Source organism: Notechis scutatus, chromosome 3 (genome assembly GCF_049901735.1).
Source record: "Notechis scutatus isolate UNSWTSFEM ecotype Mainland chromosome 3, rNotScu1.2, whole genome shotgun sequence".
NCBI classification, from domain to species: domain Eukaryota; kingdom Metazoa; phylum Chordata; class Lepidosauria; order Squamata; family Elapidae; genus Notechis; species Notechis scutatus.
In genome coordinates, this window is record NC_142011.1 from 53,069,170 (window position 1) to 53,082,703 (window position 13,534).

At 44.6% G+C, this 13,534-nt stretch overlaps 1 protein-coding gene across 4 annotated transcripts in view; it reads left to right on the forward strand.

The window, feature by feature from the left end:
- The window catches only part of FKBP5 (FKBP prolyl isomerase 5), a 61,996-nt gene that overhangs the window by 8,489 nt on the left and 39,973 nt on the right, over positions 1 to 13,534 (forward strand). The window lies entirely within an intron of this gene.

Sequence of the window (13,534 nt, forward strand, 5' to 3'; positions counted from 1 at the left end):
TTTTTGGCTAAGACCAATATGCCTAATTTCAATAAGAAATTTGGTCAGAGACTGCATTTAATTGCCTTATTGCAGTTAATTAGCAGTAATGTTACAATAGAAGTCTATTTGATACAGTGATTTCAGCCACTTTATGTAACTGCTATACTGTTGATTTCTTCATGCTGTGTGTTAAATTGCTAATTGCTAACAGTTTTCTCAACATATGACAAATGACAATTGACCTTTTTAGAAATTTGATATTTAAAGGTATCCCTGTATGTATACTGTACAGTGTTGATTCTTATGAGGTTACTGAAGAATGACATTTAGAAATTCTTAAAAGGAAAAATCATTGTTTGTTTATGAATGATAACCAAAACTATAGACCATCTTAGATTTCAATTATTTCAATTATTTAAAATGTTTTAAAATCATGGCTCTCAAACTCAAATAATTTTTCCAATTTGCTTGCTTCCTTTGACAGCGTGCCGGCAGCTGACAGTCACACAAATAGTGAGGAATTTTAATCGTGCCAGTGTTTGTCATAAGGTGACTAAATGCAATGCCAGGAATGCAAATCTGGCCAAATTTATCTGCTGGTCTCATCCGGGTTAGACATTGGATTGGACACTGTCAAGGAATATGATGGCTTCAAGTTATTTTTTCAGAATCAGAATCCATCTCTGGAGAATATATTTCCATGTTATTGCCAAGAAAACTGCATGTTGTGTCCATCAGGATTGAAGATCAACATAAGGGCATTTTTATCTTTTATTTTAAAGACCATAATTATATTTATGGTGAAAATATGAGCTGGGGTCTGAAATTTTACATTTTTACATTTCTACATTTTTAGAATGTATTGCATTCTTCATTATGGATTTTAAAGCACCACGATCCATTTTAAGAATTATCAATAAAATTGGAGAATTGGTGAAAATCTAAAAATTTAACTAAAATTTAATTTTACATAATATAATACAGTGCAATGCTACGATTGGTACTTTATGTATAGTGGCGGGAATTAAATTGCATTTTTAGCCATTGCATATATATTTCACTAAAAGTTTTTACATGAAAAAAATATTGAAAATGCTTACAAGGGCTTGGCCTGGATAGCGATACCATAAATAGTTTACCCAAAGATAAAACACAGTGAATTCAGTGGAATTACTTATGTATTAAAATAAGTATTGGATTGCAGAGAACCCCAGTCCAGTTCTTCCATTAAATTAGATGCCAACATTCTAATAAAAGTCTTTAAATACTAGTTGAATCTTGGCTTATATTTTAAACTACATTTTTAATGTTGCAAAATAATGGAATGAAAAAATATATATGTGACAGGGAGACATCTGCAAATGACTAAACAATTAGCGGATACAATTTTCATGATGCTAAAATGACATTTTTCCAGTTCTGAAGAGATGCTAATATGTTCTGAAAAAGAAGTGGCAGAAAGGGAAACGGTATTATTAGACAATAGCCTTTTGAGCTGACCCAGACTCCTTCAATTACTCAAAATGATATTTACAAAACATTTTTAAAAAAGTTAATTTTCTTTGGTGTTTAGAAAATATTGCCAGGGAAATAAATTAAAACTAAATTAAATGAACAATGTGCTGTGTTTCCTGAATATGTGTACTTATTATTAGAGTTGGGAGTCATTAATATCCTGAAACTTCAATTGAAACTTGATAGAACATGGAGTGATTAATTTGTAATTTAAACATCCTTTGCCTCCCCATATGGGAAACAATGAATACGTAACGGAATACATATATATTACATATACATCTTCCATTTCAGAGTGAGCAGTATTACAAAAAGCACAAAAAGAGTTAGAATAATAAGTAAAATAAATTAAAAGCAGGAAAAAAAGAGAGGAATAAAACTATTATTTTAAACTCACCCAGTTCACTATATATTTGCATAGCTTTCAGTCCTTGTTTTTCAAACTTTTCACCTCTTAAAAAAACACATTAATAGATAACAGATAATCAGAATGGAAGGAACCTTATAGGTCATGTAGTGCAACACCCCCCCAAGCGGGAGACCCTACACCATTTCTGACAGATGGCAGTCCAATCTCTTCTTGAAAGTCTCAAGTGATGGCGCTCCCACAACTTCCGAGGGCAAGCTGTTCCATTGGTTGATTGTTCTCACTGTGAGAAAGTTTCTCCTTATTTCCAGGTTAAATCTCTCCTTGTTCAGTTTCCATCCATTCTTCCTTGTCTGGCCTACAGGTGCTTTAGAAAATAGCTTGACCCCTTCCTCTCTGTGGAAGCCCCTCGAACATTGGAAGACTGCTATCATGTCTTCCCTGGTCCTTTCTCTTTACTAGACTAGCCAAGCCCAGTTCCTGTAACTGTTCTCCATTATGTTTTAGTCTCCAGTCCCCTAATCATCTCGATTGCTCTTCTCTGTACTTTTTCTAGAGTCTCAACATTTTTTTATATGTGGTGGACCAAAACTAGATACTACTCTAGGTGTGGTCTTACTAAGGCTTTATAGAGTGGTATTAGTACCTCACTTGATCTCAATTGTATGTACCTCACTTGATCTCGATCTCTGTTAATGCAACTTAGGGTTGCATTAGCTTTTTTGGCTGCTGCTGCACACTGCTAGCTCATATTTAGCTGGTTGTCCACTAAGACTCCAAGATCCTTCTCACAGTTACTGCTATTGAGCCTGGTTTCACCCAATCTATTAATTCTAACTTAGCAAAACTTTCCCTTTGTTTCAATCCATGTATTCCTCATACAATTCGTTTGTACTATTCTGTCTGTATGACCAAAGTAGCAGTACTTATTTTTTATACTAGTCATTCCCTTTTTAACATTCCTTTATGACCCTCTCCTGTTACCACATACACTTTGAAATCATTCAGTTCCCAATAGTCTCCCAATATATCCAACTTTTACAAGTGAATACATAGAATAACATGTTTATATACAGGTGAAACTCGAAAAATTAGAATATCATGCAAAAGTTCATTTATTTCAGTAATGCAACTCAAAAGGTGAATCTAATATATGAGATAGACTCATTACATGCAAAACAAGACAGTTCAAGCTGTGATGTGTCATAATTGAGATGAAGATGGCTTACAGCTCATGAAAACCCCAAATCCACAATCTCAGAAAATGGGCGTTGGTTCTTACCTGACACGCCATTTCTCTTCGAGCTGCGAGGAGCATCCAGAGAGTGGGTGGTGCTTCAGTCTTCTGCTGTTGTAGGCTGAGCTAATTCTTGAGGAACGCTCCTACTTCCGTCACGTGACTCCATTGGAGCGTTCCCCCAGTTTATGCGAAGACGAGAGGAAACAGGAATTCTTGCTCTCATCTGACTAGACTTAAGGTTCATTGGCCGAAACAAGACCCCACCAGACGGTGAAAGAAAAGGGAGGGGCTGGATGCTCCTCGCAGCTCGAAGAGAAATGGCGTGTCAGGTAAGAACCAACGCCCATTCTCCTTAGAGCTGCTCGGAGCATCCAGAGAATGGGACATACCAAAGCTGGGCCTGTCCTACGGGAGGGGCGCCGTCTGGTCTGCAGTCCCCTCGTGTTCCGGGAGAACCCTCTGAAGAACCCTCCTACCGAAGGAAGCCTCAGCTGAGGCATATCTGTCAATTCTGTAATGCCTAATAAAAGGTGACGGGGAAGCCCATGTCGCTGCCCGGCAAATGTCGATTATTGGAGCCTGGGTAGCCCAGGCAGCTGACGTAGCCGCGCTCCTAGTGGAGTGAGCCGTGATACCCCTGGGCACCTGGAGAGCCTGAGCCTGATATACTTTGGCGATGGCCGCCCTTATCCAACGACCTATGGTGGTTGGAGGAGCCTTGAGCCCCTGTGACTTTGGTAGGAAAGATGCAAACAGGGCCTCAGACTTACGGAAGGTCTCAGTACGTTTAATATAAATCCGCAAGGCATGTCTGACGTCCAGAGTGTGCCAGAGTCTGTCCCTTTCATGGGTTGGCCTGGGGCAAAAGTTGGGGAGGATAAGTTCTTGAGCCCTATGGAAGACCGAATTAATCTTGGGCAAGAAGGAAGGGTCAAGCCGGAGGACCACCCGGTCGGGGTAGAAGACGCAAAGGTCCTTTCTGACAGACAGTGCAGCGATCTCTGATATCCTACGGGCTGAAGTGATCGCTACCAGGAAAACTACTTTATAGGATAGGAACTGAAGTGAAACTGCTCTTAAGGGTTCGAAGGGTGACTTTGTGAGGGAGGTAAGGACCCTGTTGAGGTCCCAGGTTGGATACCGGTGAAGGGCCAGGGGACGCAAATTTGTGGCCCCCTTCAGAAAGCTCGAATACGGGGATGGTGAGAGAGGGAACTGCCTTCTCCACCGGAGATGACTGTAGACAAGGCAGCTACCTGCCGTCTTAGCGTGTTGGGGGACAGTCCCTTACTGAGACCCTCCTGAAGAAAGTCGAGCACTTGGGCAATGGAGGGGTTAGTTGGGTCAATAAGAAGCTTGACACACCATTTGCGAAAAATGGTCCAGGTGGCGTCGTAAATCCATGTAGTTGAGGGTCGCCTGGCTGCTAAAATGGTATCGATGACTTTGTTAGAGAGGTTTTCCCTCTTCAAACGTTCCTGCTCAACCTCCAGATGGCTAGTTGAAGCCATTGGGGGTTCGGGTGGAGGAGGGGACCTTGGGACAGGGAGATTCTGTCTGCTGGGATCCTCCAGGGGGGTCTACTGATAGGCTGCGGAGGTCCGCGAACCAAGGACGACGGGGCCAATAAGGTGCTACCAGAATCAGCTCCGCCCTCTCTTGAAGAACCTTCTGAAGGATTAAGGGCACCAGCGCCAGGGGAGGGAAGGCATAAAGGAGGCCCGTGGGCCATGGACACCAAAGAGCATTGTGGTCCTCCGCCCCTGGGGTTGGGAATCTTGAAATGAACCTTGGAAGGTGGGTATTGAGGGGGGAGGCAAACAGGTCCACCACTAGTGGACCGAAAATGGATGTCGCCTCCCTGAATAGAGCTGGGTGGAGGCGCCACTCCGACTGGTCTATGGTGGCCCTGCTCAACCAGTCTGCTCGGGTGTTGGAGGTGCCCGAGATGTGGTCCGCCCTGAGAGAAAGAAGGTGAGACTCCGCCCACCGACAGAGGCGCTCAGCCTCCCTCATTAGGCGGAATGATTGAGTGCCCCCTGCTTGTTGATGTGGGCTTTGGCCGTGATGTCGGTGAGGATGAGAACGTGGCAGCCGCGTACCTGGGGGAGGAAGGAGCGGAGGGCCAGATGGACGGCGCGAAGCTCCAACCAGTTTATGTTGCATAGCTTCTCCGTGGCTGACCATCTGCCCTGAGCTGTAAGGGACTGGAGATGATCTCCCCATCCGGACAGACTGGCGTCTGTGGTGACGGTGACTCGTGGGGGCTCCTTGAGGGGGCAGCCCTTGTTGATAGACGCCCTGCTCCACCAAAGGAGGGAGGTGAGCACCTTTGGTGAAACCCTGACCTTGCACTTCGAGTTGCTTGATCCGGATCTTTAGTACGGGAGCAGGAACCACTGGAGGCATCTGGAGTGAAACGGGCCCAGGGAATAATGGAAAGACAAGATATCATTTTACCCAGTAACTGGGATAGTTCCAGAAGGGAAACCCTCTTAAGGCGTCTGATACTTGTTACAGATTTTTGGATACTGAGCATTCTCTCTTCCGATAGAAACACCTTTCCCTTCACCGTGTCGATCACCGTCCCCAGGTGGGTTAACCTGGTGGAGGGAGATAATTGACTTTTTTTCCAATTGATGAGGAACCCGTGATCTTGGAGAGAGGATAGGGTGGTTTGGGTATCCCTCATTGCCTGTTCCCTGGAAGTGGAAAGGATGAGAATATCGTCCAAGTAGCAGTGGATGCGCACCGGGAGGGTTCTGAGGTGAGCAGCTAAAGCGGCCAGGACCTTGGTGAAAGTTCTGGGTGCTGAGGCCAACCCGAATGGGAGAGCCACGTATTGGAAGTGGAGGTTATTGTAGCAGAAACGGAGAAATTTGTAATGGGAGGGTCGGATTGGGATGTGTAGATATGCCTCGGAGAGGTCAATGGATGACAACCAGTCTACCTGCCTAACACCCAGTAGGATGGATTGCAGCGTGTTCATTTTGAACTTGCGGTATACGAGATGGCCGCTTTAAATCCAAAATCCAAAATCGCTCTCCATCCCCCCGAGTGTTTGGGTACCACAAATAAGTGGGAGTAAAATCCCTGTCCTCTTTGAGACGGAGGAATGGGTTGAATGGCCTGTATATCAAGTAGGTGCTGAATTGCTGAGTCCATGAGGCTGCGCTTGGTGTAGTCCTTGGATAGGGGGCATGGCATGAAAAATTCGGGGGAGATTGAAATTCGAGGGCAAGGCCAAACCTGATAGTGTCCCTAACCCAGGCGGTCGGAGGTTGAGGAGTCCCACTGGTTGGCGAAGGTCTTGAGACGCCCGCCAATGGGAATCAAATCTGGTGGCTTATCTGGAGCACCTGAACGGCCTGTTGCCCGCGCCCCGAAAGGGCCTTTTGAAGCCCCCGCCCCTCCTATGCCTGTCAGAGGAGTCGGTCCTGTCCTGAGGCTGACCCGAGGGGGCCTTTGGTACCTGGGAAGGGGGGTCTGGAAAAAGGGGCGAAAGGGAGCTCTCCGAAAGGGCTGCAGGGATCTTGGCTCCGACTTGCGGGTGAGGGATGGAAGGAATTTTTTCTTGTTCCTTCCTTCTACTAAAAGGGGATCCAGGGATGGTCCAAACAATTTGGTTCCCATGAGGGGAGTGGAAGCCAATTTAACCTTGTTCTTGAGGTCTGCCTGCCAGTGTCTTAGCCAGAGCAGACGGCGGGCAGAGACATGGGAGGAAATGGTCCTGGTGGAAAATTTGACCGAGTGATAGGTAGCGTCTGCCGAGAACTCGGCCGTGGCCGTAATCTTGGCTATGTCCTGATGAGCCCGGACATTGGAGGCTGGGACATGTTGCTTAAGCTGGCGAAGCCAGCGAATGGATGACCTGATGAAGAAGGAGGCGGCCGTGGCCGATCTGATTGCCCAAGCATCTGACTGGTGGGCATGGCGTAAGGCCAGTTCCGATCGTTTCTCCTCCGGTCTCAGGGCCTCTAGGGGGTCGCTGAGGGTGGAGGAAGAGGCCAGGCCCACGATGGGCTCATCAACCTCCGGAGTACCCAATAGGTTGGAAAGCTCTGGGTCTAGGTTAAAGAATTTTTTATCATGAGCCGAGGGGGCGGGAGGGGCCGCCGAAGAGGCTAGTTGTTTGGACACCAGGTCAAGGAAGATGGGGGGGTTGGTATGACCTCGGCTTCCACGACAGGCTGTTGAAAAATGGAATCCTCTGGACCTTTTGGCGTGAGAGGAGGGGGTTCAGAGGGGATCTGAGTCTTTAGACCCGAAATGTTTCTGGCCTTGAACAGGAGGGATTTGAATAGTTGGGGCTTAAAAAGCCCCACAAAGGCGGGTTGGTCGGGAGCCAGACCCTCATCCTCTGACATTTCTGCCTCTGATGGTTCTATGTCATAAGGGAGTTCATTGTATTGTAGGGACCCCAAATCAAAGTCCTCCTCCTCCTCCCTGAAAGGATCTAGTTCCCCTACCGCCTCCTCCTCCTCCTCCCTTACTGAGGGGGAACCTTCCCCCTGATGGGGTACCTGATCCTGTGGCAGTTCCGATCTGAGTGGGAGTGATCTTACTGAATGAGACTCGGATTCGGTGGCCAGCAGAGGTAGACCAGGCCTGCCCATCTGTTGGAACCCTTCCGCAATCCCTTGGCGGATAGCCTGCTCCATCCAGGATCTCAGTTGCTCCGGAGCCACTTGAATGAGAGGTTCTTCCTGGCGTAGGCCAGCGGCCGTGGGTGTGAAGGTAGCCTCTGGAGTTCGTCTGGCCGGTGTTCCAGGAGCCTGGTGACCCTGAGAGGGCGAGCTGCACCTGGATAAGGAGGAATGGACTACAGGAGAAGGGGGTTGAGAAGAGGTAGAAGGAGGTAGTATGGGAGGCACAGCCTGCCTGCCTGGTGCGTTTATCGATCTCTTTTTCGAGCGCCTTATGGCGTCTTAAGGCGTCCCTCTGGGAGGCTTTGGAGGGCTCCTTAGTCTGCCTGCGCAGATAGTGGGTCTTTGATTTGGCCTTCAAGGAAGAGCCTGTAGGAGGATTGCCTTCTGCCATTTTTTGATAATTGAGTAAGAAAAAGGACCAATATGTGGTGGTTGGCGCGCCTAGGGGTCGACCTACAACAAGGCCAGGAGCCCTTGGAAATCTTTTGCGCCCCCCCTTCTTATTAGAGGAAGCAGAGGAAGCTGGTCCAGACGACCAAGGAACGCCCCAGGCCCTAAGGCGAAAGCTGGGCCTAACCAGACTACCTTTCCAGGCAGAACCGGGCGGGAGTGGTGAGAGTCAAGCCGCGCCAGCTAAGGCAGGCCGCGGAAGAAGCCAACAAGGGAGGCAGAGAAACTGGCCTCCAACAAAGAACCAGGCAATATCTCAGTTAATCGGAATCTGAGCAGGCCAGCCGGTCCTGCTGCCTGATTCCGAGCGCGCTGCAGCGATTGGAAAGATAAGCAAAACAAAAACAAAATGGCGCCCGGCCACGAGGCAGCGCCTAAAATGGCGTCCGCTGTTACGTGGGCTTACAGGGCTCCAGCAGCGGCAAGAAACAGCTCTCCAAGTAATGCAAGGTCCCCAGGGGGAAGGCAAGCAAAGGAGAAGCAGCACCTTCGACAGAGAAGCAAAAGAACGGAACGAAACGATGCGGTTAATAAATCAACAGAGAAAAAACCGGCAGAAGGCAATGAGGCAAGGGTGGGGGGGTAGCCTGGAAAGCTGGCTAGTCTTCCCCCTGGCCCCCCCTGGGGCTAAAGGCTCCCAGGGGAATTTGGAATCCCAACAACCTACTGCGCAGGGCTAAGGAATCACAATAAAATGAGTACAACCTGAGAAACAATCCAAATACTGTGGTCTTGAGACGGCCAAGAGAGGAGAAAAAACACTGCCTACTCTGCTAGAGGATGAGCATAAACTGGGGGAACGCTCCAATGGAGTCACGTGATGGCAGGAGTAGCGTTCCTCAAGAATTAGCTCAGCCTACAACAGCAGAAGACTGAAGCACCACCCACTCTCTGGATGCTCCGAGCAGCTCTAAGGAGAATTAGAATATTGTGAAAAGGTTCAAATTCTAGGCTCAAAGTGTCCCACTCTAATCAGCTAATTAACCATAACACCTGCAAAGAGTTCCTGAGCCTTTAAATGGTCTCTCAATCTGGTTCAGTAGGAATTACAATCATGGGAAAGACTGCTGACCTGACAGTTGTGCAGAAAACCATCATTGACACCCTCCATAAGGAGGGAAAGCCTCAAAAGGTAATTGCAAAAGAAGTTGGATGTTCCCAAAGTGCCGTATCAAAGCACATTAATAGAAAGTTATGTGGAAGGGAAAAGTGTGGAAGAAAAAGGTGCACAAGCAGCAGGGATGACCGCAGCCTGGACAGGAGTGTCAGGAAAAGGTCATTCAAAAGTGTTGGGGACTTTTACAAGGAGTGGACTGAGGCTGGAGTCAGTGCATCAAGAGCCACCACAGTGCATTAAGAGCCACCATCCTGGACATGGGCTTCAAATGTCGTATTCCTCTTGTCAAGCCGCTCCTGAACAACAAACAACATCAGAAGCGTCTTACCTGGGCTAAGGAAAAACAGACCTGGTCTGTTGCTCAGTGGTCCAAAGTCCTCCTTTCTGATGAGAGCAACTTTTGCATTTCATTTGGAAACCAAGGACCCATAGTCTGGAGGAAGAATGGAGAGGCACACACTGCAAGATACTTGAAGTCCAATGTGAAGTTTCCACAGTCTGTGTTGATTTGGGGAGCCATGTCATCTGCTGGTGTTGGTCCACTGTACTTCATTAAGTCCAGGGTCAATGCAGCTGTCAGCCTCAAGATATCTTCCACATCTTATATCTTCTGCATCCTATCTATTGCATCTTCTCTGCTGCTATGCTATACTATTTCTTTCGGCTGTCATTAGCAACGGGGGGAGGGGGAACTTGGAGGGGAAGAGAGCTGGAGGTGTTTTGCATTCCTTTGCTGTGGGTAGCAAGGGGAGGGGGTGTATGAATTCTTGTCTTTAACTTTCCATTTCTTGGCTACCTTCTATCTCCTTTGCGCACCTGCGAAGTTTTATCAAAATATGTCAAGGTCAACGGACAGAGGCCTCATCACCACCTGAAGATGGCCACATGATCATATTCAGAACTTTTAATTGGAAGAGTCATTTGGACTTTGGGGGGTGGGAACAATTCCATTCCTTTGTATATGTGATCTGCGCGCCAATTCCTCAGATTCGGAATTAAATCTGTAGCTTCCACTTTGATTTCCAGTAAAAGGATAACTTTGCTCTAACCCATGGAGTCTGAGTATTTCTTTCTTGGATCTTGAAGGGAGCACACACTGACAGCAGCCGTCTACCAGGAGATTTTGGAGCACTTCATGCTTCCTTCCGCAGACAAGCTTTATAGGGATGCTGAATTCATTTTCCAGCAGGTCTGGGCACCTGCCCACACTGCCAAAAGCATCAAAACCTGGTTCAATGACCGTGGGATTACTGTGCTTAATTGGCCAGCAAACTCGCCTGACCTGAACCCCATAGAGAATCTATGGGGCATTGCCAAGAGAAAAATGAGAGACATGAGACTGAACAATGCAGAAGAGCTGAAGGCCGCTGTTGAAGCATCCTGGTCTTCCATAACACCACAGCAGTGCCACAGGCTGATAGCTTCCATGCCACGCCACATTGAGGCAGTAATTGCTGCAAAAGGGGCCCAAACCAAGTACTGAGTACATATGCATGCTTATACTTTTCAGAGGTCTGATATTGTTCGATGTACAATCCTTTTTTTATGGATTGCATGTAATATTCTAATTTTCTGAGATCGTGGATTTGGGTTTTTCATGAGCTGTAAGCCATAATCATCACAATTATGACAAATCACGGCTTGAACTACCTTGCGTTGCATGTAATGAGTCTATCTCATATATTAGTTTCACCTTTTAAGTTGTATTACTGAAATAAATGAATTTTTGCATGATATTCTAATTTTTTGAGTTTCACCTGTATAGCCATTTTGCTTCTTTCATCAAACATTTGTTCCTCGTAATGTATCATGTCACATACTGTGATTCTACTTGCATTTGATCTACTTCATTAATTTTCTCTTGAAAATATTCAAACTTATCTACTTGGACTAATTTTATACCATTTATGTATGATTTTCAATTATTCACTTCATTTGCCATATTAAACAGAATTACATTGATTTATAATGCATTTTCAGATCCATACTCATTGCTTTATTGAATTTAATATCCATTGCAAATCATTTGGATTTTCAACCAACATCATGGCATTGTTTGCATATAGAAATTCATAGACATTCACCTATCAACACCTACAAACCAACACCTCTAATATCAGCATAAGCATACCATTTTCACATATGTTTTAATACATTTGTATGCATTTATCCTTAAACGTATTAAACAGTTGAGTTTACAGTTGAATAAACAATCATGTATCCCTTATCTTTCTCTCTGCTTGATGTTGAATTAGTAATTAATAATTATTTTTATTCATGCTTTGCTTTTGTTATATACGGATGTTATAACATTAAATAATCAACTTTCAACATTTTTACCTAATTCAAGCCCATTCATTAGTATGCTCTTTTTCTAAACTTTCAGGAAACTTTCTTTTAAATAAATGATCTGCTGAAGAATAAAAATCTGGTTGCATGTACTTCTACTATATAGATTGTTTCTACTACTACAATTTTGCTCACTGCCATCTTCTAGAATCTATACTCCCTCAACAAGAATTCTTCCAAACATTTTGCCAGGCACATTATAATTACCTTTCTCTTTGTATAAAAGAACAGTAATGCCATTATTCCAATGACACAGATGGAGTCCTCACAAACTCCAGTTATGACCATAATTGGGCCCAAAATACCAGTCATTGAGCAAAGTGGCAGTTAAGAAATATGTCATGTGACTACTTCTCTTAAGGACTGCAATCCCAGTTCTCTCATTGTAGTTGTTAAGTGGAGTGCTAGGAGAGGGTCTGGGCCTTCTGGGTGTGGTGGGGCATCATACTCAGGAGGCCTGGACCCTCTATCTGCCCACCAGGAAGAATAGTCATGAGAACGATAGCATTTGCTAGCATTTTCACCAACTTTGGAGTCTTAGGACACTAACAAATGCCATCATTCTGAAATGTTTAGAATACTGGCATTTTTGAGGGGAAAAGACTGGTAAATGCAATGCTTTGAGTCTTCCAAAATATTGGCGTTTGTTAGTGTTTTTGCCAGATTTGTGGTCTGTTTGTCCAGATTTCCAGAAAAGCAAAATCAATGATTTTCTCCAGAAGGGAAAATGATAGCAAATCTGAGCATTCTGGAAGGCTCAAAATGCTGTTGTTCGCTAGTATTTTCACCAGGTTTGAGGTCCCTTCCTCATCATGTGACAGGATGTTCCCCCCTACACAGAGGGGAGGGAAAATACCTCAGCGCACTGGGGGAATAGACCTCAAATCCAGTGTCCCTTCCACTTGGAACCATTCCTGCCAGCTTCCCTGTGGACTTTCTGGGGAAGCCAGAAAAGAAGACTGCAAAGGTGATCACATGATCAAAGGACACTTGACAACCTTTAATAAATGCAAATAGGATGCCAAGCACTCAAAATGTGGTCATGTGACTAAAGGCAGACAGCATGTTGTTTTACAGCAGCCAGAAGTTATTTACATATAAAGGTGGTAGGTATTCAGCCAGTTCTGACAGGTTCTGGAGAACTGGTAGCAGAAATTTTGAGTAGCTCAGAGAACCGGTAAATACCACCCCCATCTATTCGCTGCCTCCCAAGTCCCAGCTGATCAGAGTTCCAGCTGATTTGTTGGGTCTTCTTTTTTTTCTTTTTTTTGAAAATTTTATTTGGGTTTTCACAAAAAAAACCCATGATACAAATAAAACATCTTTTTTTGAAAATAGCATGGTCCCGGGTTACACTTCTTCATACAGACACAAACTCAATTTCATGCTCACTTTTATGTTCTATTCCATATCTTATTACTGTTTTACATTTTCTACATAGTTTTTCTCCTCTCTTAATTTTCTCAATTTTATTTTAATTATTTCATCTCAATTCAAATCATTACATTTGTACTTTTGTCTGTCATATTTTCTTTTCTCATTAAACAAATTTTCTCCTGTAGTTACTAATTGGAGTATGACACCTTTATATCTTTTAATTTTATCCATTCAACTCTTATTTAAGGTTCAATATATATCTTGAGGTTATAACATTCAATATAATACATAACTTCCAATCAAATTCTGCTTGGTACATTCTCAAAATACACACTATATTTTTAAAAAGTGATTATAAATATATGTAAGTAAAACACTCATTCCATTCCAATTCAATTCTATCATTAATATTCATTAAAGTCTTAACATCTTTAACATTACTTTTCAATTAAATATCATACTTCCTTGGGAACACTTATAAGCTTTCC